The sequence below is a fragment of the Protopterus annectens genome, chromosome 10.part0 (genome assembly GCF_019279795.1).
Source record: "Protopterus annectens isolate FY-2018-M chromosome 10.part0, PAN1.0, whole genome shotgun sequence".
Lineage (NCBI taxonomy): Eukaryota > Metazoa > Chordata > Ceratodontiformes > Protopteridae > Protopterus > Protopterus annectens.
Window position 1 is genome coordinate 399,045,464 of NC_056744.1, and position 19,135 is coordinate 399,064,598.

At 38.5% G+C, this 19,135-nt stretch overlaps 1 protein-coding gene across 1 annotated transcript in view; it reads left to right on the plus strand.

Annotated features, from left to right (window-relative positions):
• HMCN1 (hemicentin 1) overlaps positions 1–19,135 on the plus strand; it is a 5,606,893-nt gene that overhangs the window by 615,688 nt on the left and 4,972,070 nt on the right. The gene's annotated exons all lie outside the window — the stretch shown is intronic.

A 19,135-nucleotide genomic window follows, 5' to 3' on the forward strand; every position in this document is an offset into this window, starting at 1 on the left:
GGGTAAATAAAAGCAATTTATCTTTATTAGGGTTAAGGATGAGTTGCATATTTGTGATCCAACTTTCCACAGACTTAAAGGATTCTTGGGTCTAGTGTTACAGAATAAAAAGAGAGGGGGCTGAGCAGATTAAAGTCAAATCATCTGCATACTGTATGAGTGTGGCATGCTGGGTGGAGGTATGTAGATTGTTAGTGTAGATAGAATAGAGAAGTGGGCCCAGTACTGAGCCTTGTGCTACACCTATGAAAGTTGAAAGTAGAGGAGATAATGCTCCCTTTCATTGGACAGATTGTTGCCTATCAACTAGATAGTTCCTGAACCAGGCAATAGTAGAAGGAGCAAAGGATAGGGACGCTAGTGAATCTAATAGTAGGGAGTGTGAGACCATGTCAAATGCTTTGGATTGATCCAAAAATAAAGTAGATGCATAGTTATAGTCGTTTCTGTGTTGATTTACTAGATTGGTAAATGACAGAAGAGCAGTAGTTCTACTGTGGTGTGACCAGAACCCGTGTTGTGTGGTGGAGAGGAGTTTGTGTGTGTTCAGGAAATAAGTGACTTGAGAGTGAATACACTTCTCTAGCAGCTTGGAGAGGGGAGACAGAATAGTTATAGGACGGTAATTAGAGAAATCATAGGAATTACCACCTTTATGAAGAGGGATAATGTAAGACACTTTCCACAATTGAGGGATGTAAGATTCTTTTATGGAGCGGTTTATGAGGATAGAAACGGGATAGGATAATGATTCTGCAGCTAGTTTTAAGAAGTTGGCAGGTAGATTATCAGCTGCAAGGGTGGTAGATTTTAATTTCAAAAGTAGTTTTTTAATATTGGAGGTGGGAACAGGTGAGAGAGTAAGGGGGGATGTTATCTAGACACTTGGCTGGGATATATGAAGGGTTGTTTTTGGACAATTGGCTGGATAGTGCCATTATGGATTCTGCAAAGTGGTGATTAAATTGAGAGGCTATGTCCATGTTGTCATTGGTGGATTGGGAACTGGAGTAGTAGTTTTGCCTGATTTAATTGGGGAGTTGATAGCTTGCCAAAACTTTTGAGGATTTTTGAGTGTTTTGTTTGTACAGTAAGAAAGTAGTTCTGTTTATCAAGTTTAGTTTGTATTTTGGCATGATTCCTAAGCTGTTGGTAGTGTTGTTTGGCTTGGATGGTATTATCCCTCTTCCAAATTTTCCAGGCCTTATCTCTGGACTTCAGTATGGCTTTTGTGTCCCTACTTAGCCATGGTGCATAATTAGTCTTAACTCTAATTTTCCTGATAGGGGCGACTCTATTAAGGACATCAATGAAGGTGCTATTAAAGTAGTCAACTGCCTGGTCTAAACCAAGGGAAAGTAGTGGCTTCCAGTTACTTTGTTTTAGAATAGTGTTTAGATCCTGGGGGTTTAGGTTGCTGTCATTACGGATTTGTCTATAAGTTGTGGGCTTAGGTATGTTTGTACGACTGCATAGCAGGGATGTAGGGAGGTGGTCACTAATACTAGCTGGTAAACAGCCTGTCTGGTAGTTTTGCTGAGGGCTATTGACTAGTGTCCAATCAAGGATGGATTCTTTTTGGGATTTTTTGTCTACCCTAGTGGGTTTCTGAATAAGCTGAGATAACCCATAGAGATTTATGTGGTTAGTGGGGCTATTAGAACTGCAGGCCAACCAGTCAGTATTCAGATTGCCTAGTAGGATTGTTTCATGCGGGAGATTATTTGTAGTCCATTGTAGGATTTCCTCAGTTATAGGAGAGTTATTTCCTGGAGAGATGTAACCACAAAGAATGTTAATTTTTTTGTTTTGTTAATATACAGGACAGAAGCAAGGGTTTCAGCATTATTAAATTTAGTTGCAGGGGTACCTCATTGGCCCATATCTATCAATTTTTGCATCACTTTTGCATTCTTGTAGTCATTATAGGCATAAACACTTTATAATCATGGTTTTAAATTGAAATGAGCCTAAATAAATGTGGGTCAAATTGGTGATTACTGTCTTTAGGTATTACAGTCACCACAGCTTTTTTCCCAGATGTTGGTGCCCCCCTTTTTTCCTAGCTTCCATACTTTCACCAGAATTCCATCTGTTCCTGCAGATTTTAATGCAGATTGGTTATACATCACCATTTTTGTCTTATCTTAATTGTTTGTTGTTGAGCCTTGTCTGCCTCTAACCTTGGCATATTTAAGTCTTCCATAAATATGTCCATTTTTACTTTTCCTTGATTTCCCCACTTGTCGGCTTTATATAGATTTTCATAAAATTTATGAAATATCTCTAATATCGCTACAGGATTGCTGGTTATTTTTCTTGTTATAGGCTCCTGAAGTTTGGCAACAACCCTTTTTACTTTTTGCTCCCTAAGTCATTGTACTCAAGAGTTATTATCAAGAAACAGTTGCTTAACAGCAGTCTTTCTAAACACATTCATATTATCCAAGTACTCCCTTATTTTTCTCTTTAGCACTCTGCAGTTGTGCCTCTACTTGTTCTGTGAGATTCCCCTTATGTTGTAGTAATTCAATCTTTGTCAGCCCCTCTAAATCATTCATATTACTTCTTAACCAGATGTCTTTTTCTTTTATTTGAACCCTAGTTTTAAACTCCACTTTTATTTTATCCCACTCACTAGCTATAACTTCTGGAGTACTTTCTGTCTTCAGTAATAATTTTAAACTCCACTTTTATTTTATCCCACTCACTAGCTATAACTTCTGGAGTACTTTCTATCTTCAGTAATAACTCCTGGATACTTTCCACTACTTATTACTTAAATTCATCTCTTTGCAGCAAGTAGGTGGGGAAGCGCCAGTGTCTAATTTTTACTTCATTACCCTGCATATTTATCTTAGTAGTTATTATTGCATGATCTGAAATAGTTATTGGATATGTGTCAAAGTTGTCAATTAAATGCACATGTTCCTATGAAATATAATTTCTGTCTAGCCTAATCCAGTTATTGTACCTTGGCGAGTAATATGCCTCATTAATAATCTTGAGAGTTCTAATTGCTGTATGCATACTGTTGTTTGTCATTCGGCTTTTCCCGGTTAGGGGTCGCCACAGCGGAACTCCGGTCTGCTAATGATTGGCAGTAGGTTTTTACAGTGCCGAGTTGCCAGCTCGATGCCCAACCTTCAACGAAGGCACGCCCATTCACGCATGTTTTTCGGAACGCCACTCGACCACAAGGAGGACATGCAGACTCCACACAGAAGGCACTCCCGCACTCCAGCTGAGAATCAAATGGGAGAACCTATATAAAATATGTACTAAGTGAAGTAACTGTTTGTGAACTCTGTACAGTATAAACATTTGTTGTAAATCTTGCTCTAATTGTTGTATGCTTTGTGCTTAGTTTGTGGCTGAAAAGAGTCCTTGGACCAGCATAGTTTAGAGGTTCTCCGGTTCAATTCTCAGATGGAGTGCCTTTTGTTCAGAGTCTGCATGTCCTCCCTGCATTTGTGTGGGTTTCCTCTGGGTGCTCCAGTTTCCTCCCATGTTACAAAAACATGCGTCTGGAGCATTTCTCCCTGGGCCTCCGCTGAAAAATGGCTTTGTTCCAAGTTGGACTTTCCCAGTTAACAAATGTTAAATAAATAAATACATGTATGAGTTATCTATTATTATACAACGATTGGCCATTAACATTCAAAAACGAGCATTTATTTATTTATTATTATTATTTATTATTATGATTTAATATTAACATATTTTGTTAAACTATATTTTGGAAAAATGTGTTTCATTATTGATATGTTTTATAATGATGTAATAGTAACATATTTTGTTTAACTGTATATTGGAAAATGTGATTTATTATTGTTATATTTTTATTATGATGCAATATTATCATATTTGTTAAACTGTTTGTTTGCCCTATGGTTTACTTTTTACTGGCATGCTGTTACCATACTGACTGTTCTGTCACTTAATGTTGTGTTGCACTTGATATACATTAATATGTATTTGGATGAATAAATATGATGTTCGATTCTGTTAATACTAGCATTGGTTTGGTTATTACTAACTGTAACTTATTGCTATACCTCATTTACCACAGCACATAAAGGTAGGCTAGGCTGGTTCCGGCTAATCCACTTACCTTGCCTCAACCGGCCATGGTATGATTGTTCAGCTCACTGTAAATCAAGCATATACCAATGGAAAAAAGTCCAGTCATCCAGACTTTCTTCTGTTAATATATGCCACTGAAACTCTACTTTTTTATCTAAAAAAAAAATCAACTTCCAAAAACCAGAGACTTCAAAAGAACAAGGCAGATGGGACAGAGAAAAATTCAAGTATAATCAGGTACATTATGCAAAACTAGAGAAAAGTACCTGATTATCCTTATATTTTCTCTGTTTCATCTCTCCTGCATGCTGAAAGTCTGCAGATTTCATTTTTTTAATTAAAAAATTTAAAATTAAAATTAAAAAAAAAAAAGCAACGTGGGTATTCCTTTCCCTGTTCCTTCCTTTATACAGCACTGATGTACTGCGTAAGCATGAGAACATAAGTCCCATACTCATGCACAGTACATCAAGAAAGCCCCAGGATACTGGGAGAAAATGGAGGGTGGTCTAATGGTTAAAGTGTTTGCCTTACAAACACAAGGTGCAGGGTTTGAGTCTCACAAGGGATAATTGCCTAGGCTTAAAATGGCTCGCAAGGGCAGTTAGTCTAGTACTAATCTATGAACCATAGTAACAAATAAATAAAGCACGGTGCTGTTATACAACACATTATTTAAAAAGGAAAGTAATTTTCTTCTTAAATAATGTCATTGTATAACAGCAATGCTGATTTACTGAGAGTTGGCTTTGTTTGGTCACTCGGGCTTTGCCCTAATGACCAAACCACACCGACCATGGGTAAATCCAGCATTACCCGCACCCAGCAGTGGGTTATTGCTATAATATTTGACAGTCACAGTCCATCAACTTTTTATAGGTTCATAGGTAGGTAGGTACTATTAGCCCTAGGGCCTATATAAGCCTAGCCAAAAAGGTACCCTGGCTTTCGTCACCCAAGAAAATTATTTTCCTGTGCCCCTGTCGAGCAGAGCCACAGGAGTGATCCCCGGGGTGAATTTCCTATTTCCCATCCAATCATCAAGATTTTTCTTGAAGAGTGCTAATGAGGAGCTCTGTTTGACATAGATAGGTAGTCTGTTCCAGAGTATGGGAAGTCTCTGGGACAGGAATGTATCCCTCTAGCATGTTCTGTTTATTGTGGTGACAGGGTTTAGGTCCCTAGAGTGTGTAGCTCGGAGGGATTGGGATTTCGTTAAGTGGAGCATGTCCAACAGCTCTGGGTTTGACATTGCTTTGTATGTTAGGCAGAGATCGCCTCTGAGTAGGCAATATGCGACGGAGTAAAGCTGGAGTTTTTTGAGACAGTCTGCATAGGGCATCTGTTTGAGGCCAGTAATCCTCTTTGTGAGGTATTTCTGTGGCCTTTCCAGTTGTTGTAGATGTCTTGTGAGGTACATACCAAAAGGGGCATTGTACTCTATAATGGGTCTAATGAGTGATGAGAAGAGGGGAACAATGACCTCTTTTTTTTCTGGATGAGAAACCTTTTGTGATGATGTGAACCACGTAGAAGGATTTCCTGACCACTGTGACGATGTGATTATCAAAGGAGAGACTACTGTCCACCTGTGTCCCAAGGTCTCTTATCACACTTTCGGCGTTAAGTAGACTACCACTTATGTGGCAGTTCATGGGTACAGAGTTTTTACCAAAGGTGATGACAATACACTTTTTGGCACTGAGCTTCAGGCCATGGCTTTGACACCAGGCATCTGCCTCAGTGAGGCCCTTTTGTAGTATGTCCACATCGTTAGGAGTTTCGATTATGGCTCCTAGTCTGCAGTCATCTGTAAACTTTGTTAGCCAAAGACCTTCTGTGTTAGCCTGTACTTCAGAGAAGTAGATACCAAACAGGAGAGGACCCAGGACTGAACCCTATTGTACTCCACTTGTCACTGGTCTGAAGTCTGATTTGGAGTCTGCTACTTTCACAGTGTGGGTTCTTGTTCGTAAGCCAGTTGGCAACCCATCTTGTGACATAGGGATTTATACCTAGTTTAGTGAGCTTATCTATAATTCCACAGTGGGGGATGGTGTCGAAAGCCTTGGCGAGATCTAGATAAGCTGCGTGAACTACCTTACCCTCGAGGGAGTGAGTTGTCTGACACCCTCATTACCCTTCGTAAATTCACAAGGAAAATAGCTCTTAAACTGCTGTTTAAAGACTCTGTTAATGATGTTTATACTAGTACAGCATTGAAAAGAAAGAGCACCTTTGTGCCGCCTTTACCTAGCTCAGTTGAATGTTTTCAACGAGCATGTGAACATGATCTTTACCTTTATTTTAAAGAAAAGAAGCATAAGAGACTATTTATCAACATGAATGCTACTCAAAGACATAGCTTTGACTCCTTATGCAATGATGAAAATTTGGTTTTTAGACCAGTTGATAAAGGAGGGGGTGTTGCAATCATGGATGCTGAGTTTTATAATTGTTTAATGAATGAGATGTTGGATGATGATGTGGCCTATTCCCGTATCTCTAAAAACGAAGTGTCTTCAATTATCAGAAATGTACATGACACCTTATATGATTTTCTAATGTCCAGATGCATCGACAAAAGTTTGTATGAATATTTGGTCATTGAGGCACCTTTAATTCCTATAATTAAAGGGCTCCCTAAGGTACATAAAGGGGTTTACCCCCCGCCCCTCCGACCCATTGTATCTGGGAAACTTTGGGTTACTGAGCATATCTCGCATTATGTACAATCCAAACTAGGCCCTTTGGTGGGGGCTATACCCACTATACTAAAGAACTCAGTTATGTTACTGGAGGACCTGAAAGATTCCTCTTTGCTTAATAGCTTAAAGCCTGATACCCTGATGGTCACGATGGACATAAAGAGTCTATTTACAAGTATACCAAATGAATTTGGCATTGAGGCAATTAGGAGTCATCTATCTCAATGTGCCAGTTTGAATAACAATGACCAACTGACCATCTGTACTCTGCTAGGCTTAATATTAAATAATAACATCTTTATGTTCCAAGATAGAACATATAGGCAAACATGGGGAGTTGCCATGGGCACCCCATGCGCTAATGCCTACGCTAATCTAGTGATCCATCAGTGGGAAAAGATGTACATTTTTGAAGATGAGAGGTTTATAAATAATGTTACTCTATACAAGCGATTCGTTGATGATATACTTCTCTTTTGGAATGGTAGCCATGAATCTCTGGTTGACTTTGTTAAGTATATGGGGTCAACCACGTCCTTTCTGGAATTCACATTTGAGTATTCCTTTACCAATGTTAACTATCTTGATGTTACCATTACTAAGAGTGCAACGAATGAAGTTATAACCTCACTGTATAGAAAGCCCTGTTGGAGGAATGGCATACTTCATTATGAAAGTATGCATCCAAGACATATCTTCCCTAATGTAATAAAAAATCAGATGGCCAGGATTACCAGGTTGTGTAACAATGCTGGGGATAGAGACTCTTTATTGGAATTTCAGGCTAAATGTTTTGAGGATAGGGATTACCCTACTCAACTAGTTATGAGTTATACTAATCATGCTCCCCCCACCAAGGGGCTGGAGACAGAAAGTTACCCTTATAGTTACTCAACTAGGGCTACTAAGAACAAGATACAATATGACCTTAAATACACTAACGATGTAAAATACATTAAGGATATTTTATGTAAAAACTGGAAGTTGCTCAGTATGAACAAAGATTTATTACAACTTGTAGGGGAGAGACCTAGCTTTAGATACAGCAACTGCTTAAACCTGAAAAGGTTATTGTGTAAAGAAAAAGTCAAGATTGTATCCACCGATATAAGAATGAATATTAAACAGGGAACCTTTCCCTGTAGAAAGTGCTGTATTTGTAAGTTCATTACCAATGACCAAAAATATGAGAATGCAGACCTAAATATGCTGTTCAGACCGAATTTTTATGCCACCTGTGACACCTCTATTGTGGTGTATTTGGCAACTTGTGAAGGCTGTGAAGCCTATTATGTGGGGATGACGACACGTAGACTCAAGGATCGGGTCTATAACCACATATATGATATAAGGAAGGCTAACATCAACAATGTCCTAGCTAGGCATTGTCAATTGTTTCCAGAGCACGTGTTTAAGTTTAGAGTGCTGCAGATCTTATATCCAAACAGGAGGGAAGGTGATACATTAGGAACCCTTGAGCTAAACGAACTCAAATGGATTCTAACCCTTAGGGCACATGCTGAGCCTGGCCTTAATTCGGCCGTTAGTATTAGACCAGCACTCCTGTGATTAACCGTCCTGCCCCCACGGTCTCACCCTTCCTTAAAAGAAACCTTGGGTTATGTGATCTGAAGGGGATCTTATTGGTTAAGGTATTCATGGCCTTTGGTCGGAATGTGATACCTGGCACTAGCCTTACACTGTTGTTATTAATTGGGTGATTTTGTTGATGCACCCTTTTCTATTCATTTTTCTATTCATTTCCTATCTTTCTTTTCCTTCCGCCCCTCCCCCCCTCCCCCTTTCTCCCCTTCTTCCTTCCCCCTCCCCTTTTTCTTTCCTTCTTCCGCACTCTGGTATGCATTCTATTCTTGGGTTTTGATTCCCAAACATGTACCTTTGATGTGGTTTTCATGCTAGATATATACACTTGTCATTTTTATGTTATGAGGAATACATTAACAATGCTGCTTCTTTCTTTATCATGAGGCTTAGACTTTAATGTATTAGGATAGATGGCTCCATTACGAGGCTACGATGTGGGTCTATTTTCTGTATTTCCCCCTCCATTTTTGTTTTGAATTGGGGCTGTTGTTTTAGAAGTGTTAGTAAGTTCAAGACTTATGAAATAAGCAATAGTGAGAATTCCCTTACTTACGCATGAATTGGTTTTTTAAAAAACTTTTTAAATTGCTAAATATATAGTTTGTTTATTTTAACTATTGATTTAAATAATATTTTGGTGATGTTATATTTGTCTTTTATATGTTATATTTACTTAAATGTGATCTTTTTAAATGCACTCAGGCTTTGCTGAAGTAATTACGAACTGCTGTTCTGCAATTACTAGTTGTTAATTGGGGCGTTTGATACTATATAAGTAGTTGAATTAACTCTGTATATTATAACCTGATGAAGCGCACTTGTTTGGGTGCGTGAAAGCGCTTGTTTTTCTGTTTTTCTTCTTTTTATTAAATTATCGTTTTACTCATCGTGGTGGTTCCAGTGATTTGTGTTCATAGACTACCACTTATGTGGTAGTTCATGGGTACAGAGTTTTTACCAAAGGTGATGACAATACACTTTTTGGCATTGAGCTTCAGGCCATGGCTTTGACACCAGGCATCTGCCTCAGTGAGGCCCTTTTGTAGTATGTCCACATCGTTAGGAGTTTCGATTATGGCTCCTAGTCTGCAGTCATCTGCAAACTTTGTTAGCCAAAGATCTTCTGTGTTAGCCTGTACTTCAGAGAAGTAGATACCAAACAGGAGAGGACCCAGGACTGAACCCTATTGTACTCCACTTGTCACTGGTCTGAAGTCTGATTTGGAGTCTGCTACTTTCACAGTGTGGGTTCTTGTTCGTAAGCCAGTTGGCAACCCATCTTGTGACATAGGGATTTATACCTAGTTTAGTGAGCTTATCTATAATTCCACAGTGGGGGATAGTGTCGAAAGCCTTGGCAAGATCTAGATAAGCTGCGTGAACTACCTTACCCTCATCTGTGGCTTTGGTGAATGCTTCAAAGAAGTCAGTCAGGTTTAGGAGACATGATCTGCCTTTTACAAACACGAACTGGGTAGGGTGCAGAGTTTGGAAATTACCAATGTCTTTGTTTATGAGTTCCATGATAATACGTTTCATGGCCTTGCAGACCAGGCTCATCAGGCTAATGGGGCGGTAGTTCCCGGGGTCTGTTGTGGCTCTCCCTTTGTGGAGTGGGATAACCGTTGCGGTGTGCCATTTAGAAGGCACAAAGCCTTAGGTGAGGCTATGATTGAACATGGTACTTAGGTAGGGTGCCAGTTCATTCTGTAGTTCATGTAGAACACAGCCTGGGATATTGTTAGGTCCTATGGATGCTGTGTTTTTTACCTGTGCAGCCGTGATTACAGGAACATTGCATTCTTCTGGTATAGAGATGGGCCCTCTAGGGGGTAAGAGGGGGGTAAAGTTAGCACTGAACCTATCTGCCAGGATGTTGGCAATATCAGTTGGTTCTGTATATTTAGTGCCATTGTGCTGTAACTCAGAGCAGATCTGACTGTTGCCATTGAGATTCTTGACATAGTTATAGAATGCATTGTGGTTGTCCTTAGAGTAAGTGGCAATTTTGTTTTGATAACAAGCTTTGGAGGATTTTATGAGGGATCTCAGCTTCCTACTGAGGTTGACCAGGGAGTTCCTCCACTCATGGGATTTTACTCTTTTTTGCAATACTTTCTTTATTCTGTTGTTGGTTTATGGCAGAGGACCACCAGATTGGTTTCCTTTTTTTGGAGGATAGCATCTTGGTTCTGTTAGGGATAGCATGATCCATGCACTCATGTAAGTGCTTATAAAGTGCATTTGTGTAGGATTCAGCAGTCGTACCTCTATTGTCCGTTTGCATGGGTGTCATGAAGTTTGCCAATTCTGTGTTAAGAAGTGTGAAGTTGGCTTTGGAGAAGTTTTTTATGGTGGTTTCCCTAATTGGGGGTGGGGGCGGGATCTGGATGTCTAGGGTGATTAGCTTGTGGTCGGATCTGACCAACAAGGAATTGACCTCTGGTTTGGAACACCGGTTGCCCATGCTGGTAATGACCAGGTCCAGGATATTGCTGTCCCCTGGTGGGGGTGTGAATAAGTTGATCCAAGGCGTTGGAATTTATGAATTCCAGAAAACGTTGAGCAAAAGAGTTGGTACATGAGTAGTTTTCCCAGTTAATGGTGGGGTAGTTGAAATCGCCCATTATTAGGGTGTTAGGTTGTACCCTAATACTTTCCAGTGTATCAAGAAATGAGGAGTGAGAATCCTGGGGCATGGTGGGGGGTCTGTAGCAAGCTACAATTTGGATTGCGGTCTTGCCCAGAGTTAGTTGCACTTGGATAATTTCGGCTGTATTATGCTGTGCAACTAGCCTGGAGGTGTGGATATCCTTAATGAATAAGGACATGCCTCCACCTTTAGTGCTTTGTTCTGGGTTAGGTGGCCAAAAGGTGTGGTATGAATTATAGCCTGGTAATGTAGGGGTGCTCTCTGGAGCTTTGAACCAGGTCTCTGTCACTGCACAGATGTCGATGTTCTCCATTTTAAGGAGTGCCTCAAGTGAGTGCATTTTGAGGTTTAGACTTCTATCATTGAGTAGCACTACCCTCATATTTTGCTTGCTTTTGCCTGTTACGGTGGTGAATTTGTCATTTGAACCTTGCCTAAAAAAGGCACTGTAGGGGTGGCAAGAGCCTTAGCCAGTATCCGGAATCCCAAGGGCGACAGGTGGAGGCCATCTCTGGCAAAGCATTGTGGTCTGTCGATCATGTCATCCCAGCAGACAAATACTGGATCCCCTTAGAATGACACCAGACACTCAGGGCTAGGGTCATACCTGCATGGGCTACAAGATTGGAGAGATCCTCCATGTCTCTTTTTATGTAGTCCTGGGCAGTACATCTCAGGTCATTCACAGTAACATGGACAGTGACAGTGTCATATTTGTACTTGTTGTGGAGTGACCTTAGTGCTTGCGTTATGTGGCGGATCTTGGCACCTGACAGGCAGCTGACAGTAACTTTCTCCTTGTTTAGCCTGATGAGTGGTGAGTGGAACATTAGTGTGCCTGACTATAGAGTCACCTATGACTAGAGTGTTGGGTACATTGTTATGCCTTATGGGCTGTGGTTGAGTGGCACACTGAGTTGGTGGGCTATGTGTCATTTGGATTGTGTTGGGGGGGGTGGAGTTTGCTTGCATTTGTGCTTTGGAGGTCCCTGATGCTTGGGCAGGTTTTTATTGAGAGCCTCCACGAATGTAGGTGTGTGTTTTGTGTTTCTATGTGTGTGTTTTGGTGCTGTAGGTTTTGAGGGACTATGTGATGAGCGTGGTGTGGTGCAAGTGTTTACCTTCTTCTCTTGACTGTGTAGTCCAGTCTTGGGCGAAGAGAGCTTTGCTTCCAGTTTGGCTATATAAGTGCATCTCTCACAAGTTGTAGTGTTGGGTGGTAGGAGGAGAGGGCTGTCTGTGTACATGAGTTAATTGCTGCTTTGCCCCAAGATGTCCAGATTCATCAGGTAGACAGGTGAAATCACCGGGAGCTGACCATTAGAAATGCCTGGGTAGGTGCTTATTTATTAAGTACTAAAAACTGCTTTTGTCTAGACAAGTGAGGAAAGTTGAGTGCTGTAGTAATTTGCAGCTTATTTAGTGCTTACGAGTTCTGAACAAGTGCTGAGTTCAAAGAAACAGATTTGAGTGCTGAAAGTAGAAAACTGGCTAGTACTAAGAAACAAAATTAAGCTAGAAGACTTCCCTCCAACACAAAAAGGCTTGGGGCTCAGAAGCCTACAAACAGTCTAGACCACTTACAGGAAAGGCAGGAAACAAGCTTAATTCTTTTTTTCTTTCTCAATTGCTCTCTTTGTACACAATAGGAGTGCCTGAAATCAGAACATGATCTCACTGCACTCACTTGAGTGAGCAAATGAGATGGGCCCAAAAGGAGTATCCTAACACAAATTTACAAGAGGGGCGGGCAGTTTCAAAGCCACCAAGATTAACACCAAAACAAAACAAGGGAGGACGGGTGGGGAACTAACTGAAAAAACAGAGTCAACACGTCCAGTTCAGTTAATATTCAATGCAACATAAATAAATCAATTAAAATGCTGTATTATTTGAAAAAAGTGCAGATAAAAGGTACTTAAATTCTCTTATTCGTCCAGTTGAATACAGGTAGATCTTAGCCGGCCAAAGCTCAGGTTTTAAGCAGAAAATATTCCAAAATGTGCCACTTAAATAGGCAGTAACAGAATATCAGAATGAGACTACCCCCAACTGCAATTACTTTCTATGCAGGAATTCTATTAGAAATTTTATCCATCCTGCTCGGCGTGTTTGTACGTCTCTGGTTGGCGTCCCAAGACACACAGGATTACAGCATTCTTTTTTTCCTTGCCTTGGTCCAATTGGAACGCTGATTTTTGCTTTTTGGTTCAGTTGTTCATTCCTATGGAGTCTGATCGAGACGCTATCTCACCACCCACTTCAGTGGTGACTCGCAGAGAATGGGATCAGGTGCAAACACATCTCATTGAGCTTCAATGTGAAATACAAAGACTGTCTGAATTAATTGTTTCAGTTTACCATTCTAAAGATGCAAAATCCACTACCTTCCGTAGTTGTGACTCATTTGCACTTGGATGCAGCACTCATAACATAGCAGCTGATGATATACACAAGAGAGGTTTGCCTACTAATAGTTTCAACATGTTAAACACCTCCGTGAACAGCACGGACACTCAGCGTTTATCGCATCCAGTGGATATCCCTAATGGACAATGCAACAGACACAATAGTGTGAGTCCCATTGACTTGCCAGTACCTACTTTACCGGATACTTTAAAAAGCAGCAGTAGACTTGGAATTTCGGACTTCACATTTGATTTCTCTTTTGGAGATATCGACGAAGTAGCTAAAAGAGTCTGAACCAAGCCTAAACGGCCAATACTTAAAAGAACTTATGCGCATGTAGAACAGAACATTCCTATGGGTCATAACAAGGGCAGCGGAACAGTGTCACCTAATTTTCAAGACAAAACACCCTCCAATCGATTAAAAACATTTTTGGATTACAATTGCCAATTTCAAAGTCAAACACAGAATGATGACATGGTAATACAGCGAAAGGATTCCTGTATACCTCAAGGTACTTTAAGGGACATAATATATGTGTTAGGAAAGAAGCTTAACTTAATTAACAACTTAAAGTTAGATAATACATATTTAATGAAATGTACTGAACTTAAGATAGTCCCTAAGGGGCTTAGATTTTTTAAGATACCGATGGGTATTGATTTAACAGCTGATATCAAGTCTGAATTTAATCAGCTATTTGACTCATTTGGTATGCAATATATTAAAATACTTATCAAATATAACGATGGGGTATTAGTCAAGGCTATGATGGAAGTTGAGAAACTTAATGATGTTATATTAAATGATTTATTATTCCCTCAATGGGAACGATTATACAAAAAGCAGTTTACCATAGCGGAGGCTAATACCAAGAAAGCTTACGACAGAAAACATCATAAGTTACAGAGAGATATTGAGCAATATCAGAAAAACATGGCATACATTTGGGGAAAAAACACAGAGCGGAGATTGATTAAGTCCAATTATGTTGATACACCTACTTGCACTCAATTTGATTCACATCATGACATGTATCAACCACCTGATTCTTATAGACACAAACAAGATACACATGTTGTGGAAGAAGAAGACACTCATCATTTTTTATATCACAGAGACAATGTGAGATATCCAGGGGAGAGAAAGTGGGACAGGCATCACTAAGAGAATCATTCAAAAATTTCACACACCACACACAGACAGATTTTACAGAACTCCATCCCATTAAACCCATTGAGTCAGGGACTCTACCCATGAAGGCAGTCACCAATATAGTCAACTATGGTGCCGACATGGAAGATGATAGGGGATGGTCACCACATCAGTCAGAAACTGTAGGTATTTTCAAGGATGGAGTTGTTAATATTTTCAAACATTTTAACATATACAATTACACAGATTTAATTTTGGACAAGACCCACTTTTCCCTGTTTTCTAAAGGTATGAAGTATATACCTACCACCAGGTTCAAATTGGTGGATAGCTTAATAGAATTTAAGAAGTACATTAGGAAATGAAATTTAGCCATCACCTTCAATAACAACAAAAAAACTAATCTAAGTACAAAAGAAGGTGAATTAACTAACATAAGGAAGAAAAGTACGTATATACCTCACATGCACCCACTTGTTTCGGTATTTGACAGGTCTGTTTCCCGACAGATGTATCAGTTGCAGAACCAGGTCCAAGGGACCAGTTTTTATCATAATTTGCCTGTGGAAGAATATCAACTATTATTAGAACTTAGAAAAGACAAGAACATCAGAATTATGCAGCCCGACAAAGGGGGTGGGATAGTCATTTATGACAATACAGAATATATGTCTAGAATACACCAATTATTACATAATTCAGGCAATTATGAAATTGTCTCACTTAATGAAATCAATATTGCATACCGCCACATTGATTTTCATATAGAAGAATTTCTCATTGATCAAAGAATTACTAAGGATATATATGATTACATAAGGGTTGAATATCCCATGCTGGCCTCGATAGTAGGAATACCTAAAGTTCACAAATGCATTGACAATCCACCTCTTAGACCCATTATATCTGGTAATAGATCAAAAACTTTTCCTCTTGGCACAGTTATAGATAGATTGTTGAAACATATATATGACAACATCTCACATTTAGTTAAGGACTCGTGGGAATTTTTGAGAAACTATCCAGTTAGTATGTGGCAATCAGGTCTTATGTTTGTTACGGTGGATGTTATAGACCTTTTTTCATGTATTCCTAAAGAAGCTGGATTAGAGGCATTCGCCTATAGTGTAAGAAAATATAGCAGCTATGATTGGGACAAAGTTTGTCTAATTAATGAATTAATGTCTATGGTATTAGAACACAACTACATCGAATATGAGGGTGAATTCTTTAGACAAACTAATGGTGTAGCCATGGGAGCAGCATGCGCTCCGATTTATGCAAATCTGGTTATGCTTGAATGGGAGGAGAATAAATTGTTTACCAATGAATTTTTCAAATATGTTAGGTATTACTCACGTTACTTGGATGACATTTACATTTTGTGGGACGGCAACAATGTAACTTTAGATAAATTTATTGAGTTTTTGAATACAAGTAGTACATATCTAAAATTTACACATTCAACTAACATGACAGGACTCCCATATTTAGACACATATGTTTTCAAAGGTGACAACTGTTTCAAATCTAGACTGTTTAGGAAACATACTTTTTCCAATAATTATATCGAATACACCAGCAATCATCCAAGGAATTTATTTGTTAACATATTCAAGGGCCAGATTATCAGGGCAATACGGATGACTTCCACATATTCCGATATGCTGGAAGAAGTTCAGTTTATCACGTCCCTTTTTAGAGACAGAGGATATGACATCAATATGATGAAACATACAAGTGATATGGTAATCAAAGAATGGGGGAAAAAATATAAGCCTTTGTTGGGACTCAAACATGATAAACATAATCTATACAACAATAGAGGTGAGTTGACAGATGACATCACGCCTGATATTGTTGAGTATAGAAGAGCGTGTGTTGTGGAATATGGCCCATTTAGTGGGAAAATTAAGGGGATTATTAATAATAATTGGAAAATTATCATGATTGATCGTGAAATAGTTAAAATATTAGGATCTCACCCAGTTTTTGTCCATAAAATGGGATGGAATATTAAAAGATATTTAGAAATTAGTGTAAATATCAGACAGTTGAACATTAGACATACAACCAAATGTGGTAACTATAAACAATGTCATGCTATTTTTGAAGACAGTAGTATCACTCTGGCAAACACACACAAGTCTTATATAAAATTAGCTCAAGGTAATTGCAATACCAAATTTGTTATTTGTTTGGCAAAGTGTACTGCCTGTGCCGGATTCTACATAGGCAAGACGGAAAGAAAATTAAATAAACGTATATATGTTACAGTATTAAGACTAGAGATGAGAAGAATGCCTTATACAAACACATTAAATTACATGGTGACACTCACACATTCAAATTTGCTATTTTAGACAGTGTGACAGCCAACCCCAGAGGGGGAGATCTGAAGGGACTATTGTCTTTCAAAGAAATTTGGTGGCAATTATACACTGATGCCTCCAATATACCTGGCTTAAATGATTTTGTTACTATCAAGCCAGTATTATTATTTACGTAAATAGTCAGACAAGTTATGTAATGTAATATTTTTAATTTTATCTAGTTTCATTATATGTTATTTAATCAAATTTCATATGCATACTATTGCTATTGATGCATTTCTGCTTCAATTTTATTTATGTAATATGGCAATTTTAATTGATTTTATTTTATACATGTTTGTAACTTTAAATGCAATGCAATCAACATTTTGGCGCCTAAAAGATTATATATGTTGGATTAATCACAATTTGAACAGTTCTGATGAAGCTCCCGTTTTAGTGAGAGAAAGCGCTTAACTTGTTTTATTACTTTGTGGAATTAAGTCTTTAAATTTTATCCATCCTGCTCGGCGTGTTTGTACTTCTCTGGTTGGCGTCCCAAGACACACAGGATTACAGCGTTCTTTTTTTCCTTGCCTTGGTCCAATTGGAACGCTGATTTTTGCTTTTTGGTTCAGTTATATGTCCAGTTGAATACAGCTAGATCTTAGCCGGCCAAAGCTCAGGTTTTAAGCAGCAAATATTCCAAAATGTACCACTTAAATAGACAGTAACAGAATATCAATGAATGAGACTACCCTCGACTGCAATTACTGTCTATGCTGGAATTCTACCAGGCAATAAAATCTAGCTAGCACTAACTGAAAAAACAGAGTCAAAACTTACAGTTCAGTTAATATTCAGTGCAATACAAATAAATCAATTAAAATGATGTATTGTTTGAAAAAAGTGCAGATAAAATGTACTTAAATTCTCTTATACGTCCAGTTGAATACAGCTAGATCTTAGCCGGCCAAAGCTCAGGTTTTAAGCAGCAAATATTCCAAAATGTACCACTTAAATAGGCAGTAACTGAATATGAATGAATGAGACTACCCCCGACTGCAATTACTGTCTATGCAGGAATTCTAACAGGCAATAAAATCTTGCTAGCACTAACTGAAAAAACAGAATCAAAATTTCCAGTTCAGTTAATATTCAATGCAACACAAATAAATCAACTAAAATGCTGTATTATTTAAAAAAAGTGCAGATAAAAGGTACTTAAATTCTCTCATACGTCCAGTTGAATACAGCTAGATCTTAGCCGGCCAAAGCTCAGGTTTTAAGCAGAAAATATTCCAAAATGTACCACTTGCATAGGCAGTAACCGAGTATCAATGAATGAGTCTACCCCAACTGCAATTACTGTCAATGCAGGAATTCTAACAGGCAATAAAATCTTCCTAGCACTAACTGAAAAAAAAAAACAGAGTCAAAACTTCCAGTTCAGTTAATATTCATTGCAACACAAATAAAGCAATTAAAATGCTGTATTATTTGAAAAAGTGCAGATAAAAGGTACTTACATTCTTTTATACGTCCAGTTGAATACAGCTAGATCTTAGCCGACCAAAGCTCAGGTTTTAAGCAGAAAATATTCCAAAATGTACCACTTGAGTAGGCAGTAACAGAATATCAATGAATGAGACTACCACAACTGCAATTACTGTCTATGCAGGAATTTTAACAGGCAATAAAATCTAGCTTGCACTAACTGAAAAAACAGAGTCAAAACTTTCAGTTCAGTTAATATTCAATGCAACACAAATAAATCAATTAAAATGCTGTATTTGAAAAAAGTGCAGATAAAAGGTACTTAAATTCTCTTATACGTCCAGTTGAATACAGCTAGATTTTAGCCGGGCAGGGCTCAGGTTTTAAGCAGAAAATATTCCAAAATGCACCACTTAAATAGGCAGTAACTGAATATCAATGAATGAGACTACCCCCGACTGCAATTACTATCTATGCAGGAATTCTAACAGACAATAAAATCTGGCTAGCACTAACTGAAAAAACAGTCAAAACTTCCAGTTCAGTTAATATTCAATGCAACACAAATTAATCAATTAAAATGCAGTATTATTTGAAAAAAGTGCAGATAAAAGGTACTTACATTCTCTTATACATCCAGTTGAATACAGCTAGATATTAGCTGACCAAAGCTCAGGTTTTAAGCAGAAAGTATTCCAAAATGTACCACT